At 40.9% G+C, this 16435-nt stretch overlaps 1 protein-coding gene across 4 annotated transcripts in view; it reads right to left on the bottom strand.

Moving 5' to 3' along the window:
- Positions 1 to 16435, bottom strand: part of PPARGC1A (PPARG coactivator 1 alpha) — a 609701-nt gene that overhangs the window by 440247 nt on the left and 153019 nt on the right. For 2 of the 4 annotated variants that reach the window (XM_070613065.1, XM_070613067.1), the window contains exon 2: positions 8488 to 8582. The exons of the other annotated variants lie outside the window; for them this stretch is intronic. The gene's annotated coding sequence lies outside the window, so the exon portion shown is untranslated. The remainder of the gene's footprint in view (positions 1 to 8487; positions 8583 to 16435) is intronic. 4 annotated transcript variants of the gene reach the window in all.

Raw genomic sequence — 16435 nt, 5'->3', positions numbered from 1 at the left:
TGAAAGCATATGGTGGCGACTCTGTGTACTGTCCCTGTGACTACATACCTTCCTCTACACTAGACTCTGTAGCTGTTTCTGCCCTGCAAACAGCCCCGTGCCCATTAGCCCAGAGCCCTCCCATGTTTGCTATAGTGGAATAGCCAAGAATATAGACTTTCTTTATTTACAGACCTCAGTACATTTTAACTACTCCTGAGAGAGAAGTAGACAAATAAAGCAAGGAATTTGAGGACTTTGGGGGAAGTAGAAGTAATGGTAAAAACTTGTATTCAACCATTTATTCTTTCACCAAATATTTACTGAACACCTGCTGTAGGTTCACAGTGGTGAATAAACGAGCTAAAGAACTGCCTCCCCAAGGAAAATGAGTGGAGGCATCCAAATGTGGGGAGACACCCTGTATGCAAATCAACAAGTAAATGTAAAGTAAAAGGGTAAATATACGTCCAGTGGTGGCTATGGAGAATAACAAAGCAGAGGCAGCTAGGGAGTGTAAGGACATGAGTTCATACTTCATACAGCGTTCATTTCCCTGTTTCACATCAATAAATATTTGTCGCCAAACTCCTACTATGCTTCAGGCCCTAGAAGGGATTCTGGGGAAGCCGGCAACTACATATACACATACATACATATATGTATATATGTGTGTGTGTATACACATGTGTCTACATATATGTGTACACATATATATGGATGGATGGATATGGATACATACACATCACATGCTTGATTTCCAGTTGTTTGAGTATGAAGGGTATGCAGTCTTCACCAATAGGGGTCTGTGCGTGATGCCACTCTGCTGACACCAGTTTCTTTTAAAAGGCAACCAATGAATGCCGCTAAGGGGCCCCAACAGTGGGAAGGGTACAGTGGGGGCCGTGTCTGCTGCGCTGAAGGGCATGAGTGTTGGAAGCACTGACAGCCCTGGCATAGGGTGGGCAACCGTAGCCATCACTCAGCTCTACCACTTCCCTCGCTGAGTGGCCGTAAGCAAGTTACATCACCTCTTTGAGCTGCAGGATGCTCATCTGCAAAACGAGGCATGCAGGTCACCATGGGGTTCAAATGCAGTACCACCAGGAAAGAGCCCAGCACAGTGACTGGCACTAGCGAATTGATAGCTGAGTCCCTGCCTCACTCACTTTCTCCTCCAGGAAAAAAAGGACACCAGAAATGCAAAAGCCCCCAAATAAAGACTATGCACCCAGAGTTAAGTCTACAATAACTGCTTTTGCTAATTTGTTTTTGTTTTTATGGCCAAATAGTTCTATCTAGTAGCAGACGTTACTTGAAAAAGAAAGCCCACAGTCAAATAAGTTTTAGAAACAATAAATGAAACGCAGGTCCCTTTACTTCAGGCCTTCCTATTCTTTAATATGCTAATGTGCATCGCATATCTCCAAGAAATGTGAACAATGGGATGAGGGTTTCCCAACTTATTTGACTGTGGAACCCTTTGGCATGGAAAATCATATGTGACACTTGTTCAATGGAACAGACTTTGGGAAATGTGGGTTTGCTATAAGAACAAATAAATCAAAAAAGATAAGGAATATATACCCTATCGGGTTCTGCTGTGGTCTGATGGCCTTCTTTGAAAAGGCAGACATGGGTATACTTTCTGCAAGCCAAGAAAGCCTAGCAGTCTGTTTCCTATCCACTGGCCCGCAGCAACTTCTCCTCCTTTTCCTATAAAAGAAGTCATTATTCTGGGACTACAGTGCATTGAGGGAAATGTCGGCAACATCTGAACGCTTCTCATTCCCTTGGACAGGTAATTCCCCTATTTTCTGCAATAAATGGGCTCTTAAAACGAGTTTTGTTAATTATTCTCTTGAAAGCCAAATCCTCTTCTGGCCACACTGGGGGAACCTGCTGCTTAAAGTCACCCTGGGTTTTCTTTATTATCCAAATGTTTCACAGTGAGCGTGTACTACTTTCATAAACAGAAATTCGATGGTGGGAAAAAAATAAAAGAAATTCTATAGGGATGTGTTGCTCCACCAATGATTAGTCCAAAAATTACCTATGTGTACATGAAGATTTTTATATATGGGGCTTTTCATGAAGATCTTACTTAATATTGGACACTAAATAAATCTGAAGTGGAAGGGGTAGGCAGGAGGAAACTAGAGCCAAGACTGTTCGTCATGTGCTTAGAATTCAGTCTCCGGAGGAAAGAATCCACAGGACTCACCCACAATGTCTGAGGCAAAGGAAGAGAGAGAAAAAAGGGGAGGGAGGGAGGAAGGGAGGAAGCAACAGAAGAAGGAAGGAAGGACAAGAGAGAAAAAAAAGCAAGCAAGAAAGAGCAAGAGAGAGAGAGAGAGAAAAAGCAAGAGAGGGGGTCAGCAAGAGAGTTGTTGAGAAGCCTAAGGTGGGGGAGGGAAACACAAGCCCACAGATTAAGTTGACCCAAGTCAATACAAAAGGCTTTGTGCAAGGGCTCTGGCATTAATGGGATTTGGACCGCTAAAGCCCTGCAAATCAAGTACAGAACATAACCATAGATGCTGGAGTTATTTTTGAAATGGATGTCTTAAGTAATATGAAGCTTAACTAGCAGGGACACTCACAGTATTTTGCGTGACTGCTGCCGGCTTGTGGCCTGCCTGGGAACCAAAGCTGCCCAATTAGCAGCAGCCTCCCACCTGGGACAGGACCCACTAGGTGAACCTTAATCCCTAGGTGTGCCACTGAGGAGCTGGTGGGCAGTGTTGTAGCAAGGACAATTGCAGCTCCCTTGACTCTTTTAGGAACGCCAATGATGCACAGGAAGGGGGACCCTCTGAGCCACGGAATCTTGGGGCCATTAGTTTAGACTCAAGCATTCATTCTTTCAATCCATCTTTCATCAGTGCCTCCATTATGTCTGGAACCATACGGGGTCTTGTGGATACCGTAATGAACAACACAAAGTTCCTGCTTTCAAGGAGCTTACATTCTTCCAGAGGAGCAGAGACCACAAGAAAATAAGAATTTCTTTTGGTTATAACAGCCATGAAGAAAATCAAAGAGGAAAAGGAGAGAGGGAGATGTGGTTTGGGAGCAGGAAAACATGCTCAGGGAAGGCATGGCTGAAGAAGGAGCATTTAAACTAAGACTTGAATACCAAGGAGGACCCCACCCAACAAAGATCTAGGGAAACGACAGCCTAGGAGGAGGCAGGGGCCCATCCTCCCTCAAACTTAGCTCAGGCCACCATCGTGTCTCGCTTCCAACCAACTAAGCTTTCGGCAATACTAAATTCAAAAGCACACAGACGTGTTTAATTTTAAAATCTTAAATTGCATATTCTGCCTGCTAGGAAAATATATCCCAAAACTTAGATATTTTTAGAATGGTCCACTTCAGTTTCCTCAAGCACTTTTTTCCCTGTTCAACCAGAAGACCCAAATAGTCCAGGAACATCAGCCTCCTCTAAATACCTGAAACTGCATTCATCAGCCACTTTCTACAAATTGGATCTTACTTCAAAGCTGAACGACTTGATTACTCCCATAACAGAATACATTATACTGATTACGGGATTATTCACGTGCCATTTCAAAGAGGTTGGGCAACATTTCTCAACATTCCACCTACCAACAAACAGAGGGGAGAAGGTGGAAAATGTAATGCTAATATTCAAATGCCCTCCATGTCCTGATAGCATGATAAAATTCCGCTGTACTCTAACTGATGATCATAAAGGCAGGGGGGTGGTTATTTGGGTACAACACAGCTCAGAGAGAATAAAAGAGAAAAAGCGTCAGCAGAGGCCCAATATGAGGTTGTTTCTATGATCTGACACACACTAGGTACTCAGTAAATATAGGTTCCTGCCCCCATTCCCCATCCCCCTTGCCTGAGTATACCCTGAGTATTAATTTTTATATCAATAACTCGCCAATAACATATTCATTAGCTCATTTTTGTAACTATCAGTCTAGTGCTGTGATTTCAGTCTCCTGGCGATTGATTCAGTTTCATCAATTCATAAGAATGGCTTGGGGTGAGAAGGGGTGAGAAAGTAGAAGCTTTATAGCCATGATTCACTGCTAATCGATGATTAGCATTTTATGCCCAAGACAATCAAATTCATATTATTTTACATTTTAAAAGTTTTTAAAGGAGCACTTATTAAAAGCCAAAGTGAAAACAGGGCATCACAAGTTCAAATAAGCCATAAATTAGACAAAGAAGCATAATTCTACTGAATACCATTTTAATGTTTTGTTTTCTTCCTCTATTGGCATCTACTTGCTGTCATGCAATTTCCATAAGGGCACCATCTGTATTTATAAAAGAATTATCTTCATGGTGATCTAGCAATGTACAAACAATGGTGATATTTAACTTTTCTTAGGGGATCAATTTCAGATTTGGGTTAAAGGATTTACAAGTCTCTTTTTCATGAGGAACCTTAAAAGGACTGATTCATACGTCTCTGTGATGGTGGAAGCACTTGAAACAAACAAACAAAGAAATTTAATTTGATATATTAAAATGTAAGGTTCTGAATCTTGACATGTATATTTTTTAATCAAGCAGCATGAGTCTTTACTATAAAGTCCAGTAAAACATTCATAGACAAAATATTTTCTTTTTTTCATTTTGGCCGAAAGGGCAGGTTAATTTTCAGTGTGATTTGATCTGGTGCCCTATGGCTCAGATAGAACCCAGTATTAGCCAAATTCACTTCTATGAGTTTAATCAGGATCCCACCCCACCAGCTCACTCAGTTATGACACATGGTCAAACCCTGCCTTGTCCAGTTCTTAATGCTGGCTTTGCAAGTACAAGGCACTGGCCTAGTGGTGGCTAGTCAAGCTAGGGTGGGGATGAGGCAGCACACCCCTCACCACGAATGGAATAGAAAGGCAAAATAGATGCCCTTCTGTTGGGCACAGACATCATCGATGAATGACAAAACATGGGTTCGGGGTGAGATTGTTTAAAAGGTTTCTAAGGCTACCATGTAGGGCTTCAGAGAAAACAGTCTTTGGTTTTACAAAGGCTTATTGCTTCGGCTTTGAGTCAATCCAAAAGAGCAAGATGCGCTTTGAGAGAATCAATCAAACACAAAAATCTCACTATTGATTAGGATGCAAATTTCTCCACCAATAATCACTCTGTAAATTTAATTTTAAGCAAGATTTAAAAGGATTATGATTAGAAATGTATATGACATACTAACTAGAAAATAAAAAAGCAAAACACAAACTAACATTTATACTTCATTGATTGATTCTTTAATTTGTACATGCTCATGGATTCCTACCATATACCGAGAACTATATTACGATTCAGGTACAGTGAACAACACAGATATATTCCCTGCCTTCATGGTGCTTACAGTATTTTTTAAAAAGTACGTGTGAACGAGCAGTTGAGTGGAAATTCACCAAATTATATCAGTGACTGAATTAAAATGTTACTATTTTATTGTTCTCTCTAACATAGTTTTATTGCTTTTAAAATCTAAAACATTTACTGCTTTTAAATAATTTGATTAAGCAGTGGGACCAAGAAGTAATCTTTCTGGACTCTGGTTTTTGTACTTGTTTTTTGTTTTTTCAAGTGTTATTTGTTGAAATGTTAACGTTCAAAGAAATTTTGATCATTGGATTTTTGAAATATGTTAGTAAAAAAGAGAGTGTTCAGGGAAACGTAACAAAAAACATACTGAGGAGTGGAAAATGGATCTTCTTGGGGAAGGATAAGGAATCAGGGTCACAGATCCCAAGAGATAACTTGATTATTATCTCCATGGGAAATGAATATGTAGGAGAATGAAATTTGGAATCAGACAAGCTCTATATATTCATGTCCTCACTCTCCCACTGTGTTGTAAGAACTTCTGCATATCTCAGTTTCCTTATTCATAAAAGGGGCATATCACAAGAATTAAATAAGTATGATAAATGTAAATAGCTTAGCCTGTAGTCCTTGATCACTGTTAGCTACCTTCATCATCAAACTGTGTCATCATCATCATCATCATCATCATCAAAGAACTCAAGGTCTGTTGCAATAAAGAGCAGCTTTAGAGCATCCTGGCAGTAACCGGTTACAAAGGAAGCTAGTAACAACCTGTCCTGAGAAAACACTAGAATTTAATTCAGAAGTCCTTAGTTAAAGTCCTAGCTCTTCTCGTATTAACTTGTGCAAACCTGATACGACTCTGAAACTTCTGAGTCTCAGTTTTGCCAGTTCTAAAATGGACCTGAAAGAACTTATTTATTGAGATAATATATAAGGAAGGACCAGCATATACATCATCTCATTAAATACAGGACACTACTAATTTTACAGGAAAGCACATTCTGACAATAATCTACCATAAAACGATCTCTTTTTTAACCACTCAGGATAAAAACTCCCAGAAAGATCATGAACTTGAATTTTAGCTCCACCATTCACTAGATGGGTAACATCTCTTAAATTCTCTGGATCCTGGTTTCCAGTCAGGAAAATAATATACTCCTTGTGAGGATTAGAAATTAGATGCACAAAGTGCCCAGGAGAGGGTCTGGCACATCAGATCCATTCACTGATCGTAGCTTACATTCCTCTCTATTAAACCATGATTCAGTACATTCCATTTTTAGTTATGTGTATTCCCATGCTCTAAAATTCCTTAAATAAAAAGCATTATAAATAACCTTTGGATGATCTTTAAATAATTCTTTATGGTTTGAAGGGGGAAAAAAATCTATAGAAACATAAAATACCCAGGGTGTCAAATATACAGGGTAATCATTTTCTATGATCTCTGCTAGTACAGTTCAATCTAAATTGCAGTCTCATATTTGACATAATTATACATAACCAAACACTAATAAAAATTGCTGCCTTATATTTCAAATTAGTAATTATGGTAGTAAACATTAACAACATGTCAGATATAAGATGGTGATTTGTTCTGAAATGTATTAGAAATCATTATACTGTATGATAATTTTAATTACAGTTGGGTAGCGAGAAAGCACGCAGCAGTCTATGGCTCTAAGTGCATTATGGGAACCAACAGCTCTTCACTTTGGCCCTAGCTCTGACTCCCATGGTTTGAGTTCAGGAAATATGATTCTTTCTCCACTTAGAGGTAGTGAACCCAGTTCCCTCTGCAGAATCAGTGTAATCGAGAAGTTTGGAGTCATTCTTCCAGGGTTTAAAATCTTATTCTATCACTTTCTAGCCATATGAACTTGGCTAATGGTAATTTCTCTGTGCCTCAGTTTTCTCATCTATAAAATGGAAAACATAGTAGTACCTACCTCATAGGGTGTTAATAGCAGCTAAATTAGATCCTTCTGTGTGTAACGCTTAGCCTAGCATCTGGAATATAGTAAGTCTTCAAGACAGACTAGTGGTTGCTACTATCATTTTATATCAATGCAAATCTGATCAAACATTTTCCTAAATTTTTGAGATCATAGTCTTAATAATAGTGACCAAATGTCCTATTTAAAGTAGAAATGTGCTGAATGCTAGCATCTATCGCTCAGGACACTATATTTTTCAAACTTTTGTCTTTCTCCTTTCTTGTCTCCTTCCATGTTTTGTCCATTCCTTTTCACTCACTCAGTGTTGTGAGTCAATGGGAAGACTCTGTTCTTTATATTTTCACCTTTCGGGAATGTCTGGCTTTGGTTCATTCTTTCTTGGCCCCTCTATCCATGTTGGCTTTAACCATGGCCTCTAAACATGGCCCTGGCATACACCCCATGCTCCTCTGGTGATACCACTGGAGAGACTGAGAAACTCCATTCCCCAACAAGTGAGTATAAGAGCCATGAGACTCCCACCTCCAACCACATTACACCTTGACATACCTGAAATCTGATCACTAGCCCCCAATTTGGGGATTTAATGCCTCTCCTCTGTGCCCACCCTCCCCAAAAAAATGAAATTTGTTATTCCAACATAAAAACCATTTGTTTATTCAGAGTTACTTATTTCTACCCCTTTTAAAGATCTCTAGGCCTCACAACATCTTTACAGGATGCTCCCAGCTCCAAGATCTCCATGCATTTACATGGTCTCCTGCAAAGTGAGGAAGAACTCCAGCATTATGAGAAAGCACCTTTCCTGTCTAGATTTCCTATCCTGTTTCAGGTAAAATATTCAGGGGAACAGGCTGGACTGCTAATTAGAGAACTGTCTGAAACCACCATCAACCACATTTCCATCGGTGCAATAAGGAAAGACTCTTCATTAAAATCACTGTCCTCTGTAAGGGAAAGCTGTTTCCAGTGCGATAGATCTAATTCACAGGAGTGATCATGCAGACTCAGGTACAGTATTCATTATTAACTTAAAAAGTATGCCAAATCAATTAAAAACCATTTTAAAGGGAAGGAATAAAATTTAGTTCTACCTAACTGCAGCTCAGCTCTAATTTATCTTCCAACCACTTTCAAGGGATTTTACTTGGTTCTTAATCTAACATTCATTGGAAAGGGTAATTCTCATGAAAATTACAATGGCATCTCTTACATCGTTTAGTGCAAATGTTCCCATTCTTCGGAAATGGAGAGCAGCTTCTCCAATAAAGACTCCATTCAAGGTGTAAAGTGGAGGAGCTCAGGGATCTGCTTGAGAAGAATAGAACATCGCATTTCAGAGGCTGCTCAAATTTAAAACTCTGCCTGCATCCCCATGACAAATTGCATTCCAAATATAGGTTATTCACAACATGTTTGTTATAAGGCGAGGCATATGAATTCTTGCCGTGTCTTTCTTTACAAACATGTCAAGACTTGTGAACCCTTAATGAAAGGCAACATTTTAGAGGCAAGAGGAAGCTACAAAGGTGCCGGAAAGAAGAGGCACATTTCCTGGGACGGGAACCTTCTTAGGCTAGTCAGAGTCTCCATTATCAGAGACACTGTGTCATTTCAGAAGCAAATGGGGCTTTAGAGGTCATTGAAATGAGCCACTTCAGCTTACAGATGAAAAGACTGAGGCCCAAGAGAGAATAAGATTTTTCAAAATGTCAGGGCTGGTGAGGTGCAGGGACACTGTGGCCCAGGTCGGGCCTGGCCACCCTACAAAGGCCTTCCAGAAGTGTTGTACGGGTGGCAAGACTCTAAAATAGACTTTGTTGGGGCACTTTTGTAAGTCTCACAGAGTATCACCCTTCTGGGATTTGGATAAAAGTGCCATAAAACTTGGAAGTGAGCTTATCCCAGTAGGATATTTTTAGTCGTGCTACAGAAGTTAGTTGGATTGATTTTACATTTGGCCATTTTTTTAACCAAGGCCCAGGAGTGCAATCTTTCTCATTTGTTCACTCATTTTCTCCCTTTTAAGCAAAGTGCTTCTGCTCACTAGTGACCAGAGATCCCAAGCAGAAGACACCCACTTCCTACTCACCAACCCCCTTGAGGGTAGGGCTTTCAGAGATGTGAGGACATAGCAGTCTACCCTGGTTTAGGCTTAAGACAGGTGTCAGCAGGCTTTTTTTGTAAAGGGCCAGAGAGTGACGATTTTACATTTTGCAGGCCATTTGGTCTCTGAACTCGAGCCTGCCGCTATAGTGCAAAAGCAGCCATAGACATTTTGTAAACAAATGAGTACGGCTGTGTGCCAGTAAAACTTTATTTACCTGCGTTGAAATTGAATTTCATATAACTTTCATGCATCATGAAGCATTATTCTTCATTTGATTTCTATTCAACCATTTAAAAATGCAAAAACCATTCTTGACTCGTGAGCTATACAGAAAGTATAGCCGGATTTGTCTTGCCCCTGCCATAGTCTGCCAACCCTGGTTTAGAGTTATGAAAGTACCCACTACAAAGAAAACTTTCTTTTGCTACCCAGGTGCTCTCTTTTTAACTTGCTATCAGCTCTCACCTGGCTAATTCACATTTTCTATCAAATGTGTATGGTTTTCCATTGGTGTGCGTTACATATTAGTTCAATAAGGTTATATCCTGCTTGCTAGTGACTTCAATAATCACACAGTGTTTCTGGGTGGGGTATCTTCCTTGACGTGAAATATAAGTGAAAGGACTAACGTGGTCACAAAGAAACCACTGGGAGGTTATGTCATTATTATACCAATCAGATGAAAGAGAAACATCCATCCATGGGACAGCTGATATCATTCTACTAATGGATTTTTAGCTTTCATATGTAAATACTGCTTTAATTTTGGAAAGAAAAATTTTAGTTTCACATATGGCCAATATCAGCACCAACAAATCAGTCACTGAAATCATTATCAATCTTTTGTCTGTACAATGAAGTAAGTAGGAAGATTTCACTTAAATACCTTTACACACAACACAACTCTACTGGCATCAGCATATTACAAAAACCAATTTTCTGACATCAACTTCTATCTACTTCTAATTCTGTAGCATAGCTCTGGGGAGTTGCTACAAGGTCTGTGTAAACTGAAAATCTAAATAACATTATGATGCCTATTACAGAACTAATTTATAATCTAATACCCCAGTTGAATTTAATATCCTATTTATTTATTCAAGCAAAATATCTGGAAAAAAATATGTCACATCATAATGTAGTTGTTATGAAAATGGAAAAATAAAACAGAATTTTAGAGAAGGCATGATAATTGCTAGGGGCAGGTATAAGCAAGAATTTCAGAGCCCCTCACACGAAGGAGAGACGGGAGCCCTTTAATAAATAGAATTTTGGCTTTATAACACAATTATTGTCAAATTTAGTATTTTACATCAAATTTACAACTTTAAAATGTGATTCCTATTAATGTTATCTGCTCAGAGCTACTGCAGCATAAAACTGTTGGCCAACAGATGCCACCTCATCAACTGTCTTTAAAAACTCCATTCCCATCCTGGATGGAAGAACGGAGTTCATGGCAGCGTTTATAAGATGCACTGCCAATACAAATGCACAAGCGATGCGCATATATATAATACATAGAGGCTAATGGAAAAAACTAGAGAGATGCTTCTTGGAATACTAAGTTTCATACTGATTTCCTTATGTTAAGATAAAAGGAAGGAAGGAAGGGAAAGTGGGAGGGAGGGAGGAAAGGAAAGAAGAGAAGAAGGAAGGATGGAAGAAAGGAGTGAAGGAAGATATTATGACATCTGAAGAAGCGAAGCTATAGAAAGCATAAATATAAAAACACTATGCGGTGATGATAACATGCTACTAGTGGACACTCTTAGCCATCCAGGAAGCAGGGGATGATCTGATGAACATTTAGTGGGAGTCAACAGTACATTTACAGGCGAGTTGCAAAGACTCAGAGAAAGGGCAGCAGTACCTGAATCCCTCCAGTAAATAAGGGAAATGCCCACTGCTTGCTTTTTCTTGAGATGGAAACCATGTTTACAGCTTAGATAGCAGCCCAAAGTCACGTTGGCTCTAGGTCCTGAAGTACACGTGCACCGAGGTGCACACCCACACAAACACACACATGCCCACGCTCACGCTGGTGACTTCCAAACCTTACCAGAAAAAAGCAGAATAAGCAGCTGTCTACATTACATGTTCTCAACATTTAGGATTTTGAGTCCTATTTCAGACCTGCATGTCCAGATTACAAGCCCTTCTCTAGAACTCCTGTATTTTTAATAAGCTCCCAGGGTTATTCTAATGCACTTCAAAGTTTAGGAACCAGTGACCTCTGTGATCATATTTGAAAGGCATCTGGGAAGAGCCCTTTGCCCTGGAAATTATTATAACATTGCTCTCTCAATATCCTGAAATCCCATAATTAGCAATTCATTCTTTTGCCTTTTAAAGGTTTTCTGGTCTCCAAGGGTACTGAAATTAAACTCAAATATATCTAGGAGAAGAAATAGCTTAAGTCCTCTTACCGGATGATGTCTTGTTAGGTACTAAAACCCTGCAGAAATTAGATGAGGCATCCCCAAAAGGGCAAGAAAATAACCCACAAAAAGAAGGTATCAAAGACACAGGAACAGACTGAGTCCCGCACACAAACAAACACAGGTCGTGTGATCATAGATAACCTCTAAGCAAAATGCATGGGTATCAAGGATCAGGCAACCCATCCTCGTGGAGTTCTGCTGAGTAGAGTCTGACATCAAAAGGAATTCACATTCACGTTCCTGATGTGTTCCAGGATGTACTCAGCTCCAAGTGGGCGTTCCTCCATGGGTATCCATTTTCACAAACATACACGTGGAGACTTTGGTGTGAGTTATGCGGTCTCCTGACAGATGACCCTTTTCTGATGGTTCACCTTCTCCAAACATAGAGCAGGACCACCACTACTTTCCAAGCATCTATCCTAATGTAGATTCCATCTCCCTCCGTCGCCCCCCTCCACTAGTGTCAGCTCAGTTAGGATGCTTAGGAACTGTGAAGACCATCTCTTGCCTGCACCATTTTACCTGCTCTTTGTGAAAGGTATACATATGCAACAGAAACCCAGCTCAGCACTCTATTGATTATTACCTATAAATCTAGCTACTCGTAAAATGGTTCCATGAAACACAATCCAGGGACATAAATCTCTCTAAGAGAGATGAAATCTGATGGGAAATAAAATTCCCTCATTTCATTTATTCCCTTGTTTAAAAGACTGACTTTCCAATCAGCTATGAACATTAACTGGAGATGGCAGGGGGATGGGGACAGAGCACTGGTTGGGGGTCAAAGAGAAAAGAGAAAAAACGCTGCCCAAGCCACTCACTAGCTATGTGTCACCAGCAAGGAACTCGTCCTTTCTGAGCCTCAGTTTTGTCATCTCTAAAATAGCACAATAAACTCCCTTGCACGGCTGCTGTGAGATTAAATTCAATCTAGCACTATAATGCATCAAGCATAGATTAGGAGCTCAAGATGGCAGCTGTTACATGCATCTCTACCTTTAAAATTCTTTTTAATACCAAAAAAAGAAAAGAAAGTAATTAGCTACCCGCCCCCCCAAAAAAAATCTATGCTTTCTTTCCACAAATCCAAGGAATGGCCCATAAGACACTTTCATTCATTCAACTGATATTTATTGAGCACTAACTATATGTTGGGCTTTGTCCTAGGTACTGGGAGTTGTCCAGGCTCAATCCCTAATTTTGAAAGGTTATAGTACCAATCCTTAAGGTAACACACAAGAGAAAACAACTGCTGAGCAAATAATATTTTGCAAAAATTCAGATGCTGCGCACAGGCTCGGTCCTCATTGTCCCTCATGAATCTTGAAGGAGTGTGTCCGTCCTCTCAGAAGCCTCCAGAGACCTCCAGCCCAGCTCCTCCCTGGGGTTCTCTTAGCGCCTGAGTGAGGATCAGTCTCTGAATTTCCAGTGCTGCAATTTTGATTTAACAAACGGACAGTTCCCTATACTGTGAGCTTTGTAAGAAAAGGGACAAAGTCGAGTTAACTTTCTTATTTCCTTCCCTCACCAGAAGAGCGTCTGCACATAGTGGTCGAACTGCACTCTGAGCCTCTGCTTTCAGAACAGAGAGCCTCACCATCCACATCCTCCCCTAGGTCACTCCTAGTGACCAGAAAGTCAGTCCCTGAGCTTAAGGGGCTGAGTTCCAGATATACCTTCCCACAGCAAAAAATGACAAATGGAAACTGTTTGTTCCTAGAACAGGAAGAAGAGCTTACAAGGCTGAGAAAAATCTCGGCATGAGCATTCTCAGTTTAACTGACCAGCAAAATCTGCCACTGCTTTCTGCTATTGGGTCTTTCTTGCCTTCCAAGTCTATACCTCTGTGATCTGACCACTTGGTAAAATCCACATTCCCCTCTCTTCCAATGTACTTGAACAACAAAATGGTCTTTGGCTTGAGTGAGCCAATAGCCTGTTAGCTTCACTTTTCCCATAGATATATGGTGTAGATAAATAAGAAGGCTTGAATTGACCAAATGTTGGGCAAAGAGCAAAGCAAAGTTTAGTGATCTCACAGGCATCTTGAGAAAGAAAGAATATGAATCTATTGAGCGGTCCTTGTACAACCTCATTCTTGGGTTACATGGAGGGAAGTTGGATGCTGGAGGAAGTGGACATGGAGGTATTCAAGACGATGGAAAAAGAAATAATGGAGGCCAGGAGGAGAGAGAAAAAAATCCTTCTATCTTGAATCCTGTATAGTTAGGCCAAGCAATTGTGATCGTTGTGTCTAGCTCTCTAAACCCAAAACGGTAAAATCAAACAAACAAAGAATTCACCAGCCAGAACCAGGCAGACTGTCCCACCTTGATTCACACATGGTGTCCTCACTCCCAACTCCCACCACAGATGGTGGCAAAGCTCCACTGACACGCGCAATGCCCTCGGGCACTGAAACTTCCTCTGCAGTCCCTCTGCAAGGGTGGCTGGCAGCTCCTGCTCTCAGCTGCCATGGGGCAATCTCTGCCTCCCCCTTCTCCTTCTCTCTGCTCCTCATCGAAACAGCACATTGCTAGAAATGTGCTCAGGATGTGTGATTTGGGGCAGATAGTTGCTGGAGTTCCCATATGCTTAAGGTACATAACTGGGCCACTGAGAAAAAGGGATTTAAGCATTCTAGAAAACAGCAGGAGAGCAAATTGGCCTTTCCCTCCGAGAGCTATTATTAGAGAGGCCCAGCCCAATTCAACCAGAAAGCCAATATCTAGCCCATCCGCTCTTTCCCCGAACAATGCCCCGCACATCCCGCCCCCTGTCAAATAGGACTGCCCTGATGCATCCCATCCAGACACGCATCTCATCTTTAATGTGGATCACTGGCTCGCCGAGATCAGTGGAAGTGTCCCTTCTCATACAGCAACTTGACGGTCCAAAGTTTAATTTCACATAATACCGAGAACTCACGGAACGTGGCATTACATTTGATTTGTACTTGTGGAATTTGGCAACCTGCTAGCTCTTCTCTGTGTGTACCTGCTGAAGTCGCAGCTGCTGCCTAAACTTTGTAAATAAATGCTAAACAAATGCCAAATAAAGAAACCAACTTCCCAAGAAGCCAAAAGGGCAGGAGATCACAGTTTTTGTTCTCAGAAATATGCTGCGACCTGCTTCAGAGCCGTATCCTGGCAGCTTAGGTGTGTCTCTTTTCTCCTGTGTTTTAGATGCTCTTTTACCTCTGAGAGAGAGAGAGGAAAAAAAGAGAGAAGGAAGGCGGGAGGGTAGACCGAAGGAAGGTAGAACAAAAGAAAGAAAAAAAGAAATGAGGGAGGGAGGGACTGAGAAAAGGAGAGAAGGCGGGAAAGAAAAAAATGGCCTTTCCTATTATTTGTCCCCCAATTAATGAGTAGAAAATATTGGCTAGGAAGACAATGCACAGCCTGACTATTTCTTAGAGCACACATTTCTATGGAAATTAGAGATTTGAGAGTCAATGTTTTCAACGGACTTAATTGCCAATCGTGCAATGAAACAATGAGAAAACAGGTTTCATTTCACCTGATCCCCAACTTTTCAGGCATGTATCCACTGCATATATGATGACACCGCTGGGGGTGGGCCTTTTTATTCTCCTGGCCCTTCAATCTCACGGGACATGTTTCTCAACAGCAACTCCTTGCTGAGGGATGATGGAGTTAATCCCTGAAGGTGCTCTGGCATGTTGCAGTCTGTGTTCTCCTGGGCACAAGTAATGCACGACAGAATCACAACCAACCAAAGATGGAGAAACCCAACATTTTTCATCATGGGTGAAAATATACTTTATAAGTGGGCCATCAGGCAGCCACCTCTATTCCCCTGCCTATCTCAAAGGATGCATCCATCCCAGAGGCGAGATGAGGACCTGGAAGGAGGTGGAGGCCTGACATATGGACTACACGTGACTTACAGCTCAACTCCGCCTTTCAGATGCTGGCTTCTGGTGACTGAAGCCAAGTAAATTTGGTAACAATGAAGATTCTTACAGCTTCCCTCCACTGAATACAGACGCCAGGCTCTGTGCTGCAGCCCTCATGTGTCTTGTCTTCTCCCCCAAAACCAGGAGTTCCATGAAGTCAAAGGTTTTGTCTCTGTTATTTTTCCCTTTGGTTTTTCTTTTGCTTTGCCATGGTCCCTACCACATAACAATGACTAACACTTACTTAGTATTGACTAGGTGCCAGGCACTTTCTAAGGCCAGGCAGTACATATAGAAACTCAACAAATCCTCACGAGAACCCTACGAGGTAGACACTCTTATTATCCCTATTTTTTTTATAGATGCAAAAATAGGCTCAGAGGCCTTAGGTAACTTGACCAAGTTAGTGGTGAAGCCAGAATTCAAACACATATTCTGCTTCTAGAATCTATGCTTTTAACCTGTATGCTATTGCAGGATGCTTATTGTACCAATAAACAGTCTTTGAATGAATGAAGCCTCTCACATAAGCATTAACAAAATCTTAAGGGGTAAATATGACTGCACTTATCTACTTATCTGAGGCTGAGACTCAGAGTGGCTAAGTAACTTGCCCAAGGTCACACAGCTAATTGTGCAGAAAGAGGACTCAACTTAGGTCTTTCTGACATGGAGGCCCATG

Source organism: Equus przewalskii, chromosome 3 (assembly GCF_037783145.1).
Source record: "Equus przewalskii isolate Varuska chromosome 3, EquPr2, whole genome shotgun sequence".
In the NCBI taxonomy this organism is placed as follows: domain Eukaryota; kingdom Metazoa; phylum Chordata; class Mammalia; order Perissodactyla; family Equidae; genus Equus; species Equus przewalskii.
Note: the sequence above shows the minus strand (reverse complement) of the source record. Positions and strands in the feature narration are given on the sequence as shown.